At 39.3% G+C, this 19,250-nt stretch overlaps 1 protein-coding gene across 10 annotated transcripts in view; it reads left to right on the top strand.

The window, feature by feature from the left end:
- Window positions 1-19,250, top strand: part of RABGAP1L (RAB GTPase activating protein 1 like) — an 852,978-nt gene that overhangs the window by 591,640 nt on the left and 242,088 nt on the right. The gene's annotated exons all lie outside the window — the stretch shown is intronic.

The raw sequence follows: 19,250 nt of genomic DNA, 5'->3' as shown, positions 1-19,250 counted from the left end.
CAACCAAGTGTTCGCTACTCTATTTTTTTTAGGATAGTACAAAAGGAAGTAAAGGCATAATATAGTAAAAAGAACAGCAGCAGTTAGGTGTGAGGCAAATCCATACAATGAAGCTGGTAAACACTAGAACAGGAGGGATATTTGCCTTCCTGGTTATTTTCCTCAAATTCTCTGCTTATTATCAATATCTGTTTACTGTGGTTGGTTGGGATTTGGCATCCAAAGGCACGAATGGATGCACTTCCCAGGACTCTGTCCTGTTTAGTGATATTTCATGGTCTATTTAATAAACTGTTTGGGGGACTTTAACATGATAATATGTCAGGGCAGAAAGTGCTTAACTGTGTGTCAGACACTTTTCTAAGTGTTTTTCATATAGTAACTCATTTAATTCTTAAAAAAAAAAAAAACCCTCTGAGGTATCTATAAGGAAACCAAGGTAGAGAGAGTTAAAATAACTCTAAGTCATATAGTTAGGAGGCGATGCAAAGTTGATTCAGACCTAGAAAGGCTGGCTCCGAGTCTGTCTCATAACCACCATGCTTTATTGCCTCTCCAAAAAAGAATAAAAGGAGGAAGGGGTCAGACTTCAAGGGAAATAAAATTTCTTTTATTTTACCCAGATATCCCTAGATCTGATAACAGCTGGGACGAAGATATGGCAGGCTGCAGGGGTCAAGGAGAGCCAGCAAGCAGTGAAACATCTGCCTCCCTCTCCAGCTTCATCCCTCACACGCACTTTCGTGGTCCCATCCCTCCCAGATCACAGGCAGTTCTGCCTGCTTCGTTTCTCTCTGCCTTTACAGATGCTGTGCTTTTGGTTTGCACTGCTTTCCTTCCAATACTTTAACTTGACCAATTTGTATTTATTTCTCTACCTCTTTCAGGCAAAACTGCTTTGTAAGCATCTACTGCATTGTGAAACATTTCCAAGTCTACCCAAGAAGTACTGATCTTTCTACCTTTGGGCTCCACCTGTCCCCTAAATATCCCTCCTTTTTTTTGTACTTTCATCACTCATTTGACAACTATTTATTTAGCATTACTATGTGCCAAGCACTATTCTGGACACTGAGGAAATCAGTCAGTCCAAATTTCTGACCTAATAAAACATAATATCTAAGTGGGGAAGAAAAGCAAGATTTGGAAGAGAAATGACAGGAGTTGATGTCTCTCTTAAAGGGATCACTCCGGCTACTGTCACTCTAGAGAAAAGGAGTCACTCTGGAGAATAGGCTGTGGGGGGCCAAGAGCAGGAGTGAGGAGACCAGGAAACTGTTGTATTAATCCAGATCAGGAGGTGATGATGGCTTAGGTAAGGGTTGGAGCAGTGGGAATGGTAGGAAGTAGTTGAATTTGGGATATGTTTACCAAGTAGATCCAAAAAGATTTGCTGATGGGTTAACTGTTCGTTGTGAGAGAAAGAAAGGATAATTCTATGATTTTTTGCTTATGCAACTAGAGGAATGCACTTACCATTAACTGAGGTAGAAGAGATTGGAGGAAGAACAGGGTTATGGGGAAAATAAGGAATTCAGATTTTGACATGTTTTTGATTCCTATTAGGACATCCAAGTGGAGATCTTAAGATAGTTGAATATATGATGCTGGAGTTCAGAGGAGATAGTGAGGCTAAAATGTTGATTTGGGAGTTATTAGTGTATGCTATGTATTTAAAGCCACAAGACTTGATGGGGTCACCTAGAAAGCTAGCTGAGGACCAGGTATGACCGTAGGGAACTCAGGAGATGGTAGTATTCAGAGCAAAAGGTAGTTCAGTAAAGCTTTCAAAGCCCCAGCCAAAGGGATCGAATTTAGAGTCAGGACCTCATTTAAAAAAAAAAAAAGGAACTGAAAAGAGTGAAATGAGATGCCTGTTCTAAACAGGCCTGGAGATTTGAGCAAGTTCTCAGGACAGCAACTAGAAGAAGGTAAGAATCCAGAACCAGAACTCAATTAGGAGACAGAAACTTGGTCTTAGGAGAAAGTCAAATGCCGTTTATTATAAATAAGGCACAAGATCAGAGATAGGATGTAATCAAACATACGTTGATGTTCAGCACCTTGAATGTTGGATTGTAGAACTCTTTACTTTTCCACTGGGACCATGTGCCAGATCATTCTTTACACCATGAGTCAACCAGAGCTGGAGGCATATTATGGGTTGACCTTTGTTCATCATGTCCAATAGAAATAGAATTATTTAAAATACAAATAATTTTTGCTTATTTATATGCCTAAAATTCTTGCACCTTTCCTACTAATTCTTCAGATTGCTTTGAGCCACATTTATGCTTATTTAGTCTTTCTTTTTTAAGTGGGAAGTATGCTCATTTAATTTGGGAAATCAGGATCTCTCTTTTTTTTTTTTTTAAAGATATGGGGTCTCACTTTGTTGCCCAGGCTGGAGTACTGTGGCACAATCGTAGCTTACTGCCACCTCCAATTCCTGGGCTCCAACAATCCTCCTGCCTCAGCCTCTCAAGTAGCTAGGACTACAGGCATGCACCACCACACCCAACTAATTTAAAACACATGTTTGTTTGTTTGTTTGTTTTTTGGTAGAGACAGGGTCTTGCCATCTTGCCCAGACTGGTCTTGAAATCCTGAGTTCAATCAGTCCTTCTGCCTCAGCCTCCCAAAGTGCTGGGATTACAGGTGTGAGCCACCATGCCCAGCCATCTTATTTTTTTATAATCCTTCTCATTTCCTTAAGAAACTGAAAGGCTGGAAGCTTCTCCCTTGAATAGAAAGCTTCCCAGTTTCCAGTCACCTAGATAATAGGGTCAACTCAATTAAATTAATTCTTAAAGATGTATAAACAGGGGATCGTGGTTTTTGCATTGTTGTAAAGAAATACCTGAGACCACGGCTGGGCGTGGTGGCTCACACCTGTAATCCCAGCACTTTGGGAGGCCAAGGCAGGAGAATCACTTGAACCCGGGAGGCAGAGGTTGCAGTGAGCTGAGATTACGCCATTGCACTCCAGCCTGGGCAACAAGAGCAAAACTCCATCTCAAAAAAAAAAAGAAAGAAATACCTGAGACTGGATAATTTATAAAGAAAAGAGATTTGATTGGCTTGTGATTCTATAGGATGTACAAGCATGACTCCAGCATCTGCTTCTGGTGAGGGCCACAGGAAACTTTCAATCATAGTGGAAGGTGAAGAGGAGCAGCATATTATATGGCAAGGGAATGGGGAGATACCACACTCTTTTAAGCAACACGATCTCATGTGAACCACCAGAGCCAGAATTCACTCATCACCAAGGGGATGGAGCTAAGCCCATTCATGAGGGATCCACCTCCATGATCCAAACACCTTCCACCAGGCTCCACCTCCAACATTGGGGATTACACTTCAACATGAGATTTGGAGAGGACGAATATCCAGCTCATGTCATTCTACCCCTGGCCTCTCAAACCCTCAAATCTCATGTCCTTCTCACACTGCAAAATCCAACCGGCCCTTCTCAATAGTCGCCTCAAGTCTTAACTCATTCCAACATTAACTTAAAAGTCCCAAGTCCAAAGCCTCATCTGGAGATGAGATCCTTCTACCTGTAAGTCTATGAGATTAAATACAAGTTAACCATTCCCATACAAGTTAACCTGTACAATGGTGGTACAGGCACTGGGTAGACATTCCCATTCCAAAAGGAAGAAATTGGCCAAAAGAAAAGGGTAACAGGCCCCATGTAGTTCTGAAACCCAGCAGGGCAGACATTAAACCTTAAAGCTCCTAAATAATCCTTGTCTCCATGTCCCACATCCTGGGCACACTGGTGCAAGTGGTAGGCTCCCAAGGCCTTGGGCAGCTCTGCCCCTGTGGCTTTGCAGGGTACAGCCCACATGACTGCTCTCACTAGATGGAATGCCTGTGGCTTTTCCAGGCTGAGGATTCAAGCTGCCCATGGTGCTACCATACTGTGGTCTGAAGGGCAACAGCCTCTTTCCTGCAGCTTCACTAGGCAGTGTCCTGGTGGGGAACTCTGTGTGGGGGCTCCAGCCCCACATTTTCCTCCACACTGCCCTAGTAGAGGTTCTCTGTGCAGGCGCTGCCCCTGTGGCAGTCTTCTGCCTGGGCACTCAGGCTTTCTCATACATGTCTTGAAATCTAGGGGGAATCTGCCAAGCATCCTTCATGCTTGCATTCTGTGCACCTACAGACTTAACATGACATGGAAGCTGCCAAGGCTTATGGTTTGCACCCTCTGGAGCAGCAGCCTGAACTGTACCTGGGCACTTTGAGCCATGACTGGAGCCAGAACAGCTGGGTTGTGGGAAGCAATGTTCTGAGACTGACCAGGACAGTGGGGCCCCAGGCCTGGCCCCTGATGCCATTCTTTCTTCCTAGGCCTCTCTTCCTATGATGGGAGGGGCTGTCTCCAAGATCTCTGAAATACCTTCAAGGCCTTTTGCCCATTGTCGTGGATATTAGCACTTGGCTCCCTTTTAGTTATGCTACTCTCTTTAGCAAGTAGTTGCTCCACAGCCTGCTTGAATTCCTCTCCTGTAAATGCTTTTTCATGCTCTGCCACGTGATTAGACTGCAAACTTTCCAAACTTCTTTGTTCTGCTTCCCTTTGAAATATAAGTTCCAACTTTAAGTCATTTCCTTACTCCCATATCTGATTGTAGGTTGTTAGAAGCAGCCATACTACCTCTAGAACACTTTGCTGCTTAGAAAATTTTTCCACCAGATACCCTGTTATCATTAAGTTCAAACTTCCACAAATCCCTAGGACTCAGACACGATGCAGCCACGTTATTTGGTAGGGAATAACAAGGGTGACCTTTGCTCCAGTTCCTAATAAATTCCTCATTTTCATCTGAGACATCCTCAGCCTGGCCTTCACTGTCCATATTTCTATCAGCATTTTGGCCACAATCACCTAACAAGTCTCTAAGAAGTTCCAAACTTTCCCACATCTTCCTTTCTTTCTCTGAGCCCTCCAAACTCTTCCAACTTCTACCTGTTACCCAATTCCAAAGCTGCTTCCCACATCTTCAGGTATTAATAGCAACCCCTCACTCCTTGGTACCAATTTTTATGTTATGCCATTTTTGCACATCTGTAAAGAAACACCTGAGACTTTGGGTAATTTTCAAAGAAAGGGGTTTAATTTGGCCCATGTTTCTGCAAGCTGTACAGGCATGGCACCAACATCTGTTCAACTCTTGGTGAGAACCTCAGGAAGCTTACAATCATGGCAGAAGGTGAAGGAGAACCAGCATATCACATGGAAAGAGCGGGACCAAGAGAGAGATGGGGGATGTGTCACACACTTTTAAACAACCACATCTTGCGTGAACTACCAGAGCCAGAATTCACTCATCACCAAGGGGAAGGTGCTAAGGCATTCATGAGGGAACCACTTCCATGATCCAGACACCTCCCACCAGGTCCCCCCTTCAATGTTGGGGATTATATTTCGACATAAGATTTGGAAGGGACAGACATCCCCACCATATTTGGTGGCATCATGGGCTGACATTAATACGTCTCTTTAATGGGATTGGAAGTTAGGAGATGTTTTAAGGAGGAGATTACCTTGAACTGAGCTGTCCTGGTCAGTTGGCCATCTGAGAGAAAGAAATGGGGTCCCTGCCACAAGGCACCTGGGAAATTAAATCCCAGTTAGAGAAATAGGAAGACACTCAGGAAGTAATCAGAAAGACACTTCACTGGTGATTTTCCCCCCAGCAGTTTTGCTGCGATGAGTTTCAGGGGTAGAAGCAGGAATGGTGGAATAAGGAATTGGAATTCAGGCCTACTTGTATAAGGCCCTCCTCGGTTGACCTGTACCAGTATTTCTACATTTTTCTTATTTGACTTCTCTTACCTCGTAAAAGATATAGAAATCAGTGGTTTCTAGGGTCTGCAGAGTGGGGTGGGTGGCACTAAAATACAGTAGATGTTAATACCTGTCTTGGACTTACTGAATCAGAATTATCCAGGGTGGGATCCAGGAATCTGAACTTTTAACAAATCTCCTTTGTTATTCTTAACTGGTACTCCTCAATTTACTGTTTAGGAATCTTACACATGGGGGAGGTTGAGACACTTAACTAAGCTAATTGGTGGCAGAAATGGAACTGTGATATGGATCTTCTAACTCCTGCTCTGAAGTTTTTGATTTATAGTATAGTATTAATGAACTTCTATTGTGAACTTGCAGACCGTTCAATATTAGGCTTAATATACTATGTTTAAATGGGAATGAATTTCACAGGGTTTATAGAGCCTTTCCCCATAATTGTGAAATTTTTGCAGCAACCACTATATTACTGTTGCTACAATGTTCTTTGCTAATTAGGTCTCTTTGCCTTGTAGCTCTCACTTTTAAATTGTTTTTGTTTTGTCATTTAGTAGATCTCAGAGCAAGTAACTAAACTAATTCTTCCATCTTTTTTAAAATGGAGACATCTCCTCCTCACTATGGCAGGAAGATCTGTGATTTCTAGTATAACTTCTTGATGTGAGGACAGGGTTACTTGGGAAAGAACTTTCAGCATGACTGATTTAATTATCTGCCTCCATTAGATAGGTACCTTTCTCTTGCTTGGCTCCTAATAAAGGAACAAGCACTCTCATCCATTTTACGGTTTAAATAAATTTTACAGTTAAATATGACTAGATATACTTTATAGTACCAAAAGTTGTAGATATTTTGTTCCATAAAAGCTAATTACTAATAGAAAATGGTTCGCTAGATAAATTACTTAACTGAAAATATACTAGAAGCTTATTTATACTTTCTAAAAAAAGTTGATAATTATGATCCACTGGCTAGAAGTTGTAGATTTTACATATCCCTGATGTATAGATGGATAAGTGCAAATAGAAAAACTGTGCTCTTAAATTATCATGATTGCTTGAAAACTTGGTAATGCTGAGTTCTCAGTCTGGTTTCATACTATAGAAACTCCCGGGAAGTTCTTAAAAATACAAGTGACCACATTCTGCTCCTGAGAAATTTCTATTTATTTGACCTAAGATGGATCTCCTGCCTCTGTGTGTTATAAAAGCTCCCCAGGTGATTTTAATAAGCAGCCATGTTTGAGAGCCAATGGTCTAATGGAAAGAGAACTGAATTATAATCAGGAAACTTGTCATTCCAGTCTTAATTCCGTGAACTCAGGTAAATCATCTAACATATTTAAGCTTGCATTGTAAAATGGAGGTAATTAATAATGGCCTATATGCTGGATTAATATTTTTACAGTTGAATGAAACTATATACTCAAAAGTTGTTTGCAGTAAAGTGTTATACAGATGGTGGCATAGCAATTAAGATTTACTACGCAATAACTACTGTGAAGTGGTACGTTTAGTCTTTTGTACTTCTTGTCAGAAAGATGCTAGATCCCCTGAGGCAGAAAGAAACTTAGGCTCCTTAGCGATCCTCAGGTATATTATTATGATTCTTAAAGTTCACTCTGTATTTTTATGTGTACCAGGCTGCTAGTGTCTCTAGGTGACAGGGGGGAAAAGGTAGAGGAAAGGGTGGAGTTGCTCCTGCTGGTGATTTTTTTTAATTGTGAGTTCCTATAATTAGTAACATCCTTCTTACATCTTCACAGAGACATGGTTGGTAGCAGTGGAGTCGTTTATATGATTTAACTTTACAAACCCTCTCTTGTGTACTCTTTTTCAATGTTTTTCTCTTAAATCACTTCAGTCTCTGCTTTCCCTAGTGTTTAAGCTTCACTAACATTTACCTATATATAAATGGATGAGGACAGAAGAGAAAGGGTCCCCAAAGATGAATACACTCGTTACTGGTTTCCCAACATGATATAAACCTAGGACTTCACCCCTTGGAGGGATGAAAGTTTACTATGCATAGCATTTCCTGGTGTGTCAGTCTCGGTACAGCCTCTTGCTCAATTCATCAACTGTTTCCAGGCAAAATTACATACCATTTCTTGAGTGTTTTAAAGCCTCCTGACTATATATATGTGAGTTCTTTGATATATTGACTTCTTTTTCTTTGAGTCGATTCCCAGTAGTGGCGTTGCTGGATCAAATGGTAATTATATTTTTATTTTTTTGAGAAATCTCCATACTGTTTTCCATAGTGGCTGTACTAGTTTACATTCCCACCAACAGTGTATATGAGTTCCCTTTTCTCCACTTCCTTGTCAACATCTGTTACTTTTTGTCTTTTTTAATAATAGGGATTCTGGCTGAGGTATGCTATCTCATTGTGGTTTTGATTTGCATTTCTCTGATGATTCACGAGGTTGAGCATTTTTTCATATACCTGTTGGCTGTTTGTATTTCTTTTTTTTGAGAAATGACTATTCATATACTTTGCCCAAGTATGAATGGGATTATTTGTTTTTTTCCTGTTGAGTTGAGTTCCTTATCTGTTCTATATATTAGTTCCTGTTGGATAAATAATTTGCAAATATTTTATCCCATTCTACAGGTTGTCTCTTCACTCTGTTGATTTTTTTGTTTTGTTTTGTTTTTCTGTGTGGGAGCTTTTTAGTTTAATTAAGTCCCAATCACTTATTTTTGGTTTTGTTGCCTGATCTTTTGAGGCCTTTGTAACAAATTCTTTGCCTAAACCAACAACCAGGAGAGGGTTCCCTAGATTTTTTCTTCTAATATTTCTATAGTTTCACGTTTTACTTTTAAGTCTTTAATCTACTTTGAGTTCATTTTTGTATATGGTGAGATAATGGTCCAGTTTCATTCTTCTGCATGTGGCTATACAATTTTCCCAGCACCGTTTATTGAAGAGATTATCCTTTCCCCAATGTAAGTTTTTGTTGTTTGTTTTTGTGTTTGTTTTGAGACAGAGTCTTGCCTTGTCATCCAGGCTGGAGTGCAGTGGTATGATCATGGCTCACTGTGGCCTCAACCTCATGGGCCCAGATGATCCCCCTGCCTCACCCTCCCAAGTAGCTCAGACTACAGGCATTTGCTGCCACACCTAACTGGTGTTTTATTTTTTGTAGAGATGAGGTCTCACTCTGTTGCCTAGTCTGGTTTTGAACTCCTGGGTTCAAGCAATCCTCCTGCCTCAGCCTTCCAAAATGTTGGGATTACAGGTGTGAGCCGCCATACCTGGCCCCCAGTGTAAATTCTTGTTGGCTTTGCTGAAGATCAGTTGGCTGTAACTATATGGCTTTATTTCTGAGTTCTCTGTTCTGTTCTACTGGTCTATGTGCCTGCCTGCTTTTATACCATGTTGTGGCATTTTTAAAGATTTTTTTTTTAAGTGGGGAATTTGAGACCAGCCTGGGCAACATGGCAAAAGCCTATCTCTACAAAAAAAAAAAAAAAAAAAAATAGAAAAATTAGCCAGGTGCGGTGGCATGCACCTATAGACCCAGCTACTTGGGAGGCTGAGGTGGGAGGATTGCTTGAGCCTGGAAGGTTGAGGCTGTGGTGAGCCATGATAGCACCACTATGCTCTAGCCTGGGTGACAGAGCAAGACCCTGTCTCAAAAAAAAAAAAAAAGAAGAAGAAGAAGAAGAGGAGGAGGAGGAGAGAGAGGGGGAGGGGGAGGGGGAGGAAGAAGAAGAAAGAAAAGGGGGCCAGATGCGGTGGCTCAGCTTGTAATCCCAGCACTTTAGGAGGCCAAGGCGGGTGGATCACTTGAGGTCAGGAGTTTGAGACCAGCCTAACTAATGTGGTGAAACCCATCTCTACTAAAAATACAAAAATTAGTTGAGTGTAGTGGCGCACACCTGTAATCCCAGCTACTCGGGAGGCTGACGCAGGAGATTTGCTTAAGCCCAGGAGGCGGAGGTTGCAGTGAGCTGAGATCGCACCACTGCACTCCAGCCTAAGCGACAGAGCAAGACTTCATCTCAAAAAAAGAAAAAGAAAGAAAGAAAAGGGGTATGAGCACAAGAACTCTAACAAAAGATTTCTGGATGGATTAGGTTAATGGAAAACTGGCAGAAGCCTGGAGGAAGGAGAAGGTCAAGATCAGCTAATGGTAGTTGATAAGAAGTCCTTTGTCATTATGAAGAGTATCAAAAGCATCCCTGCAGCCTGGGATGGTTGACTGATAACTATAACTGTAAAACAATATAATCCGATGTGTATCATGACTTAAGAGAATTTGAGAAGAATAGAAAGGTGAATGCCAGTGTTCAATGGCCAATGGAACATGTGTATAGGTACTTTATAGCAATACTTCAGCGCTCTAATGTTCAGGTCATACCTCACCATCATTCCCTGGGTGGTGTGTTATCTGTTTATATTTTTATCTGCTATCCTAATCTGGGAGTCCTTTGAGTGTAGGGATGACTTATCCATCTTTGTAAATGTCATCAAAATGCTTGACATATGATGAATATGTTACCACAACACCAGGGGTTCAGTCTAGGTCCTGCTGCTCACAGCACAGAAAGCCAATGACTAAGATGATGATTATTGCCAAGGAAGAAGGCCTTAATTGGGGGCTGCAGCAGATGAGATGAGATGGGAGCTCAGTCTCAAATCCATCTCCCTAACAAAATAAAACTAGAGATTTATATAGCAGGGAAGAGATATAGCAATGTTTAAGAAACAGGAACTAGAGAGGGGCAAGGAAGCAATTATGGTGAAAGAGGGGCCCTCATCTCATTGTCTGGATATGGTAATCTGGTGAGTTCCAGTTCTTCCATACTTTTTTTGAGAGACCTGAAGGTCCTTTGTTGAGTAAGGAATCCGATAAAACAAATGTTAAGGTTCAAGCTTCAAGACCAAAAACGTCAATTTCTATGTTTATCCAAAAAACTATCTATTGGACTATTGGGTCAGTTTGAAACACATGTTAAAACCTCTAATTTGATTTCATTATGTCATTTTGCCTGCCTTGTTTCTGAAAGTTTTATCTAATTCAGATGTCACAAACCTCTAAAAATTCTTTCCTTGTTCAACAAACCCCCTATGACACAAGTTTACCTGCATAACAAACCTGAACATATACCTTTGAACCTAAAATAAAAGTTTAAAATAAACGAATAAATAAATAAATAATAGCAAAACTATGTTTTTTTTTAAAAAAAAAAAATTCTTCTCAGAGTCCCCTTTGATAAAGACTTTTAGATTTTGTAGATATTTTACTACTTAATCTGTACAAACAAGTATAAACCAAGAAAATATTTTAAAATTACTCATGACTAAACAGATGCATTCATGTTAAACTTATCTCTCATCCCTTCCCATTCTTGAACTCTTTCTCATTCACTAGTCATTTATGAAAAAAATGTATAACAAATAACTCTATAATAAAATGGAAAATATATAATTAAGCTAGAGGAAAGGAAGGGTGGGAGTCATCCTTTTTTTTTGGTATATGTTAGTAAATTAATAGTAAAAATAAGGGAGGACTTAGCCATAAGGATTTTAAAACAGCATGTCTCAATTTGTATACAAGGCTACTATGTTGGTCTGTGAAATACTTTAAAAAAAAAAAAAAAAAAAGCGATTGATTTTCAGTGCTGCAATCCTGACCTCTAGTGGACATTCAGAACAAAAACCCAAACATCACATCGTTTTATTTAGTTACTCCATCAAGCACCATTAGCCAACCTAAAATATTAAACTTTCAAAGAGCTTAAAACATGAGAAGCAGAATAAAGTAAAAGAATTTTTGGCTAATATTCTAAATATTCTTGCTGTAGAACCTATATTTAAGAGCAGCTAGTATTAATTTATTTCTTTTTGCATGTTAATTATCTGTGACTTTTACTACTTTCTTTGAAACAATGCATTGCTTTATAGATCATAGCAGCAAGAAATTTATCAAACAGAAGCCAAAGGGATTTTCTTCTGATTACCTGTAATATATAACAAGCTGTACGAAAACTGAGTGGCTTTAAAAGGACAATGATTTTTATAGTGAGACATATAGTGATGTTATGTAACCTCCTGATAGAATGCACTGAGAAGGGCACAGCATCACTTCTGTGGTATTTGTGCCCAAAATACATATTCTGAATTTAATCATAAGGAACCGGCAGACATATCGAGTTGAGGGACATTTTATGAGATAACTGGCCAATACTCTTCCAAAGCATCAAGGTCATGAAAAATAAAGACTGAAAATGGTACCATATGAAAGGAGACTAAGGAGACATGACAACCAAATTCAATATATAATCCATAATTGCATCCTGGACCAGAAAAAGGGCATTAGTGGAGCATTTGATAAAAATAATAGTTTCTTGGTTTTGATCATTATACTGTGGTTATGTAAGATGTTAATGTTTGGGTAAAACTGAGTGAAGGATATGTAGGACTTCTTGGTACTGTTTTTGCAAAGTTTTTCTAAATCTGAAATTATTTCCAAGTGAAAAAAAAGTAATTAAAATCAATCATTTATTTTCTTACACTCTCATGAGTCAGAAGTTTTGGAATTCAACTGTGTGGTTCATCTCTGATCCACTTGGCATCAGCTGGACCACCTGATTCATTTCCAGATGACTTCTTTACTCACATATCTACCACCTTGGTGATTCTTGGTCTTTCTTCTTTACTGATGAAATCTGGTCCTCCAGGCCTTCTTTTAATTGCTTGGTTCCTTGGAGAGCATGGGGGTATAAGTATAATTGCACTTCTTATATGGTAGCTGGCTTTGAAGAGTGAGTGCTCCAAGGGGCTGGACATGAAAGCTGTCAATATCTGAAGGCCTGGGCACATAAACTAGCATGGCATCACTTCCACCATATTCTACTGGTAAAAGCAGTACCATAGTCTGCCCGGGTTGAAATGAGAGAACGGAGACCTTAACTCTCAATGGGAGAAGCATCAAAGAATTGTGACTCTTTAATCCATCACAGATGTCTAACAAAAGTCTCACTGAGTTAGCACTCAAGATGGAATTAGTGGAAAAAAGCATGGATTTGCTTTAGTCTGATAGACCTGAGTTATAGCCTGGCTTTACCATTTACTAACAGTGTTCTGTCTCTGAGCTTCAGTTTAGCCATCTCTAAAATGGTGGCAATAATACATATGCCATAGAGCTGTTGAGAAGGTTAAGTGAAAAATATAAAATACTGGAAATAATGGGCAATAAATACATGAACCTAATAATAATTGCTAGTGTTTATCGAATATTCACCAAATACTCAGTTAACTTGATGTATGCTATCTCATTTAGTCATTATCTCTTCCTAGGGTGGTATGTTTTCTTTTGGATGGGTCAGAAAGGACAGAACCCCATTTCCTCTAGCTTTGTCTGTGAACCTGCTCCATTTACTTTGGCCATTTTTGGGTTGATAATTTGGTAATTTGGTTTATTGACTTGTTGTTAGGATTTCCATTATTTCCCTTTTATTTTGATTCCTAAGAACCCAGGTACTGATGCACACTTGGTACTTTTTGACACTACCTTTTCAGCATTTGTTCTCAGTGCTGTCAGCTTAAGTTTTTGACAGCTTCTCATACAATCTGTCAGCTCCCTCTGAACCCACGATTGCCTGCTTATCAGAGCCAGAATGTTCCGTTTCTTTGTTTCAGTGAGTGCTCTACTGTCAGCTGTTATTTTATGCAAGATTGTGGGTGCTTAATCCTTGGCCTACCCAAGAACACCATGATCTGCACTTTGGAGCAATTATTCAATTTGGGGCAATTACTTGTAGGTGTTCTTTAAAGCAAAGATGTTGCCAGAATGTAATTGAATTTTGGAATAGTATCCAAATCAGTTAAAAAGCTACTTCTTCATGCATGCAAGGCTGATCTCAATCTGTTGTCATTAGAGGAAGGTGGTGACCCTTTCTTCCCACAACAAGCTGGGTTTTTGTTACCTCATATACTGCAAGCAGTCAGCTACTTTTTATGAGTGTTTTCAATATGGAAACAAATAATAGAATTTAGTTCTGGTAGAAGTCACTTATTTGTTATCTTTTTACTCTCTGCTCTCAAAATTTACTTGCCTTTAAATGGAAAGAATCGCTTTAATCCTTTAGGAAGTAGAGGACACATTAAATAATATCCAAATAAGAGATTTATTCATTCATTCACATATTCATTGAGTCATCTTCTCTAACTTAATTGTTTAGAATATCACTTTTGGAATTAGGCTGCTTAGTTTAAAATCCTAAATCTGCACTTATTAGCTGTTGGACTTAGGAAAGTTACTTTGATTTCTCTAAATCTTGATTTCCTTGTGTATAAAATGGAATTTTAGGTGGTTGTGGGATGAAATAAGGACATGCCTTTAATGTAATTAATTCATATCTTGGCACATACAAAATACTCAGTAGATGTTGGTTATTATTTTGCATTTGGAGTTAGACCTTGTACTATAAATGATAAGTGGCCATAACATGTTTACTTATTTTTTACTCTTGATAATTCTCCAAACCTTTGACTCCTACTACGTACATGTTTTCCCCTTAAGAACAAACAAATTGCTGGGGATTACATATTCCTAAAAATGGGAGGCATCTTGAAAATGTATGACATATTTTGCTTTTAAAAATACATTTCAAGACTGAGTGTGTTGTCTCATGCCTGTAATCCCAGCATTTTGTGAGGCCAAGCCAGAAGGATCACTTGAGCCCAGGAATTGGAGACCAGCTTGGACAACATAGGGATACCTCATCTCTACGAAAAAATTAAAAATTAGCCAGGTATGGTGGCACACACATGTAGTCCTAGCCACTTGGAAGCTGAGTTGAGAGGATTGCTTGAGCCTGGGAGGTTGAGGCTGCAGTAAGTGGTGATCACACCACTGCACTGCAGCCTGTGTGACAGAGTGAAACTCTATCTCTAAAAAAAAAAAAAAAAAAAAAAAAAAAAAACACCTGATAGAATAACAAGTTCTTTTCTGAATTCCATCAACTCAAATGTCTTAAAGTGTATTTGTTTGCGTTGTCTAGCCACTCTGTTCTACTTTAGTTCAAGGCTTATGAAGTCTTTACTTTATTTTTATGGGTAATGTCTAGAGCTTCATATAAGCAGATATAATAAAACCTTATTTTTCTGAACTTGTTTAAAGAATTTACGTATATAAATTTTTCTGGTAACTGAAAGTTTCCTCTTTAGCTTCCCAAACTTCAAAACATCATTATCTACTTTTTATTTAAAACACACTCTCACCTCCCTTCTTAAGCACAGTATTATAACATGATATAAGCATTCATTAATCCTGCTGGATTATCATTATTAATAATGATAATTAACAGTAGTTAATAATTAACTATGGAAGATTTTTGGCTCCCCCAAGTGGACCCAGAGAGCTATGCATTTTATCTTTTTTTTTTTTTTTAATATATGTCTTCTATTTCTGTGAGATCTAATATTTTAATTCTGACAACTGTCTCTATAGGCTATCTATCCCTGACCCCATCTGCCACATACTTTATCTTGTAGTTTGCTACTTCTAATATCTATAAGCTTCAAAGTCATATCACCAAACTAACTGGAAGTATGTGTAGAATAAAAAGTTGAGCAAAGTTTCCTCTTGGTGTTTGTGAGAGCTATTTTGGCTATTTAGAGATCTTTATTTACTTAATTTTTACTTGTAAGTTCTTTGTGTTTTGCACAGCTTGGTTGTCTAATTGTTTGATTTTGAGATAATTGAAGAAATGGGTTCTTACTGTAATTTGATGATAATTCTGTAAACTGGTCTAGTTGGGTCCACAGGGAAATAAATCAACCCCCGAAAATTTGGGAAAGCTAGTGTAGTTTAATCATTCAGTCTTCAGATAAGCATTTATTATGCACGTTTTACCAGCACTGTGTGAGAATATCTCACTAGACTAGACATCAGAAGGCTTGAGGGGGTGATTCTAGCTTGTTACTAAACACATATGTAAACCAAAAAGCATCTGAGATGGGTTTCAATCAATTTAGAGGTTTATTTTGCCAAGTTACAGACCATGATCCATGACACAGCCTCAGGAGGTCCTGAGAACATGTGCCCAACGTGATTGGGTTTCAGATTGGTTTTATATGTTTTAGGGAAACATAAGACATTAATCCATGGCTGAGCACAGTGGCTCATGCTCTTAATCCTAGCACTTTGGGAGGCTGAGGCAGGAGAGTTGCTTGAGGCCAGGAGTTCAAGAATAGCTTGGGCAATATAGTGAAACCCTCTCTACCAAAAAAAAAAAAAAAAAAATTATCTGGGTGTGGTGGCACATGCCTGTAGTTCCAGCTACTTGGGAGGCTGATGTGGAAAGATTGCTTGAGTTCAAAAGGTCAAGGCTGCAGTGAGCTCTGATTGTGCCACTGCACTCCAGTCTGGGCGACAGAACGAGACTCTGTTCTTCAAAAAAAAAAGACATCAGTTTGGGTGCGGTGGCTCACACATGTAATCCCAGCACTTTGGGAGGCCAAGATGGGCAGATCACTTGAGGTCAAAAGTTTGAGACTAGCCTGGCCAAAGTGGTGAAACCCCGGCTCTACTAAAAATACAAAAGTTAGCCAGGTGTGTTGGCAGGGCCTGTAGCCCCAGCTACACGGGAGGCTAAGGCACAAGAATCGCCTGAACCCAGGAAGCAGAGGTTGCAGTGAGCCAAGATTGCACCACTGCACTCTAGCCTGGGAGACAGAGCAAGACTCTGTCTCAAAAAAAAAAAAAAAAAAAAAAAGACAAGACATCACTCAATACATGTGATGTGAAGCATACATTCATTCAGTGCAGTAATAACTCAAAGCTGGGGCTTCCGGGTCATAGGTGAATTCAAAAATGTTACCTTTTTTTTTTTCTTTTCTTTTCTTTCTTTTTGTTTGTTTGTTTTTTGAGACAGGGTCTTGCTGTGTCATCTAGGCTGGAGTGCAATGGTGTGATCTTGGCTCACTGCAGCTCAACCTCCTCAGTTCAAGCACTCCTCCTGCCTCAGCCTCCCATGAAGCTGGAACCACAGGTGTGCACCACCACACCTGGCTAATTTTTTTTTACTTTCCTGTAGAGATGGGGTCTCACTTTGTTGCCCAGGTTGGCAAAGATTTCCTGATTGGCAATTGGTTGAAAGAGTTAAGTTATTATCTAAAAACCTGGAATCAACAGAAAGGAGTGTCCGGGTTATGATAAGGGGTAGTAAAGACTAGAGTTCTTATTATTATATGAAGTCTCATGGGTAACCACTCCCAGAGGCAATAAATGGCAAATGTTTCCTTCAGACATCCTAAAAAGGTTCTAGACTCTCAGCCAATCTCTTCAGGATCAGAAAATGACCTGGAAAGAGAAGGGAATCCTCTATAGAAAGTAAATTTTCCCCAAAAGAGACAGCTTTGTAGGACCATTTCAAAATATGTTCAAGGAATTTTTTTTTTTTTTTTTTTTTTTTGAGATGTAGTCTCGCTCTGTCACCCAGGCTGGAGTGCAGTGGTGCGATCTTGGCTCCATTGCAAGCTCCACCTCCTGGGTTCACACCATTCTCCTGCTTCAGCCTCCCAAGTAGCTGGGACTACAGGCGCCTGCCACCACGCCCAGCTAATTTTTTGTATTTTTAGTAGATACTAGGTTTCACCATGTTAGCCAGGATGGTCTTGATCTTCTGACCTCGTGATCCGCCCGCCTCAGTCTCCCAAAGTGCTTTTGGGATAAAATAGTTTGGTTTCTTTCAGGGCCCTGCTATCTGTTATGTGATGTTATACTTAGAGTCACGTTGGAATTTGGTATCTTATTGCTACAGGGTCTTTTCTGTCTGTCTTAGGATCTCTCTTTTAATGTTACTGCTGGTCAGTTGGGTGCCTGAACTCCAAAGGGAGGAGAGTATAATGAGGCATGCCTGATTCCCCCTTCCTGTCGTGATCTGGACTATTTTTTCAGGTTTAGTTGGGTCCCTTTGGTCCTCCATTTAGTTGGTTGGAGGGCTTCGAATTGTCTTTTTGGTTTTCACATGTATAATATTGGGCTAGTCACATTCATACTCTAAAAAATGAGAATCATTGTATAGGTTGTTATAAGAATCAATGAAATTTCACAATTCCTGTGAATATAAGGAATTTGGGGGAAATGTTTGACCGGGAGGTTAAGAATACCGCCAAGGTAGCTGAACATGGAGTGGAGTTTCCAAAGGCTACCATGAAAGTATTTGGAAAGGAGAGGAGGAGCAGCAAACTGGCTTAGGATAAAGGACCAGAGCATTATGAAGATGAGAAAACTAGAGATGAGAGGGATTTGCATTTTGAGCAGTGACTAGAAAAACAAGAACAGAGAAATAGTGGATCAGGTTCTGATGGCAAGCTGATAAACACTCAGGTTGTGAGAATTCACTTTTGCCTAGTGGTTGTGATGTGGTGGTGGACAGAGTTGGAGAACAGGGCAGTAGGTCTTTCTTATATTGGCCTTTAAGTTTTGGCAGGTGGGCAGCAGCTAGTGTGTGAGAAGTCAAATTTTGATTCAGAAAGCAAGTTTTGCTTAATTGTAACCCACATTTTAAAATCTGTAATAGTCTTTTTTTTCTAATTGGTAAATTGTGATCAAAACCAGTCCAGGATAATTGCTTAGTATGGTGATGAACTGTGTTCATTTGTTTTTATCTCCTGGCCTGATTATACTTATTTCCTATTGCTTTTGGTTTCTTAAATAATGAGCTGAGTAAACCCCAAACCAAAAATATTTGGTTTATATTTTAACCACCTGAATATTTGTGTTTATCATTCATTCCTTCCATCATTATGTCATATTTCTGGTAGCTGAATGTGAAAGGTTATGTTAGCAAATCATAACAGGAATACACTCTAAATATCTGGGCCTAATCTTTGCTTCTGGAGTTATTTCAGAGACAGAAAAAGCATGGTTTATTATAAGTTTTTTGGATAGCACATTTGGTACAGCTCCATATCCAAAAGCCAGCCAGAATATATCAGTGACCAAGATGAAGAGGACACATCAAATAGACCCTGGACTTATGGGACTTATGCCAACTCATACTTGAAATATCTTTTTTCTTATGTATGATGACTCGCATGGCAAGGAAACAGCACATTTTGTAGCAAACATTTCTGATTGTTATCTTTATGGTATAAGATTCTCTATCTTTTGAATTTAATAACTCAACATCTCTTCAGAGCAATTTGGCAGAACCCAGAGTTCAAAATTTCAGTTCTAGAATAGCTTCTTAAGGAACAATTTAATTTGTTTATTTCTAAAGAAATATTGCTATGGTTTTCAGAAAAGAAAAGGAAGTCTGGCAGATAGCCCCTAATGACCACCTCTAGTTATACAAATAATACTTGAAAGCAGTTGCTAAAACAAATAAGAAAACAATAAGAACAGTAGTGGAAATGCAGTGTGATACTTAAAGCCTCCGGTACACAATCTGTCCCACTTATC

This window comes from Pongo pygmaeus, chromosome 1, assembly GCF_028885625.2.
Source record: "Pongo pygmaeus isolate AG05252 chromosome 1, NHGRI_mPonPyg2-v2.0_pri, whole genome shotgun sequence".
NCBI lineage: Eukaryota > Metazoa > Chordata > Mammalia > Primates > Hominidae > Pongo > Pongo pygmaeus.
The sequence above is the reverse complement of the archived record's forward strand: the minus strand, read 5'-3'. Positions and strand labels throughout refer to the sequence as shown.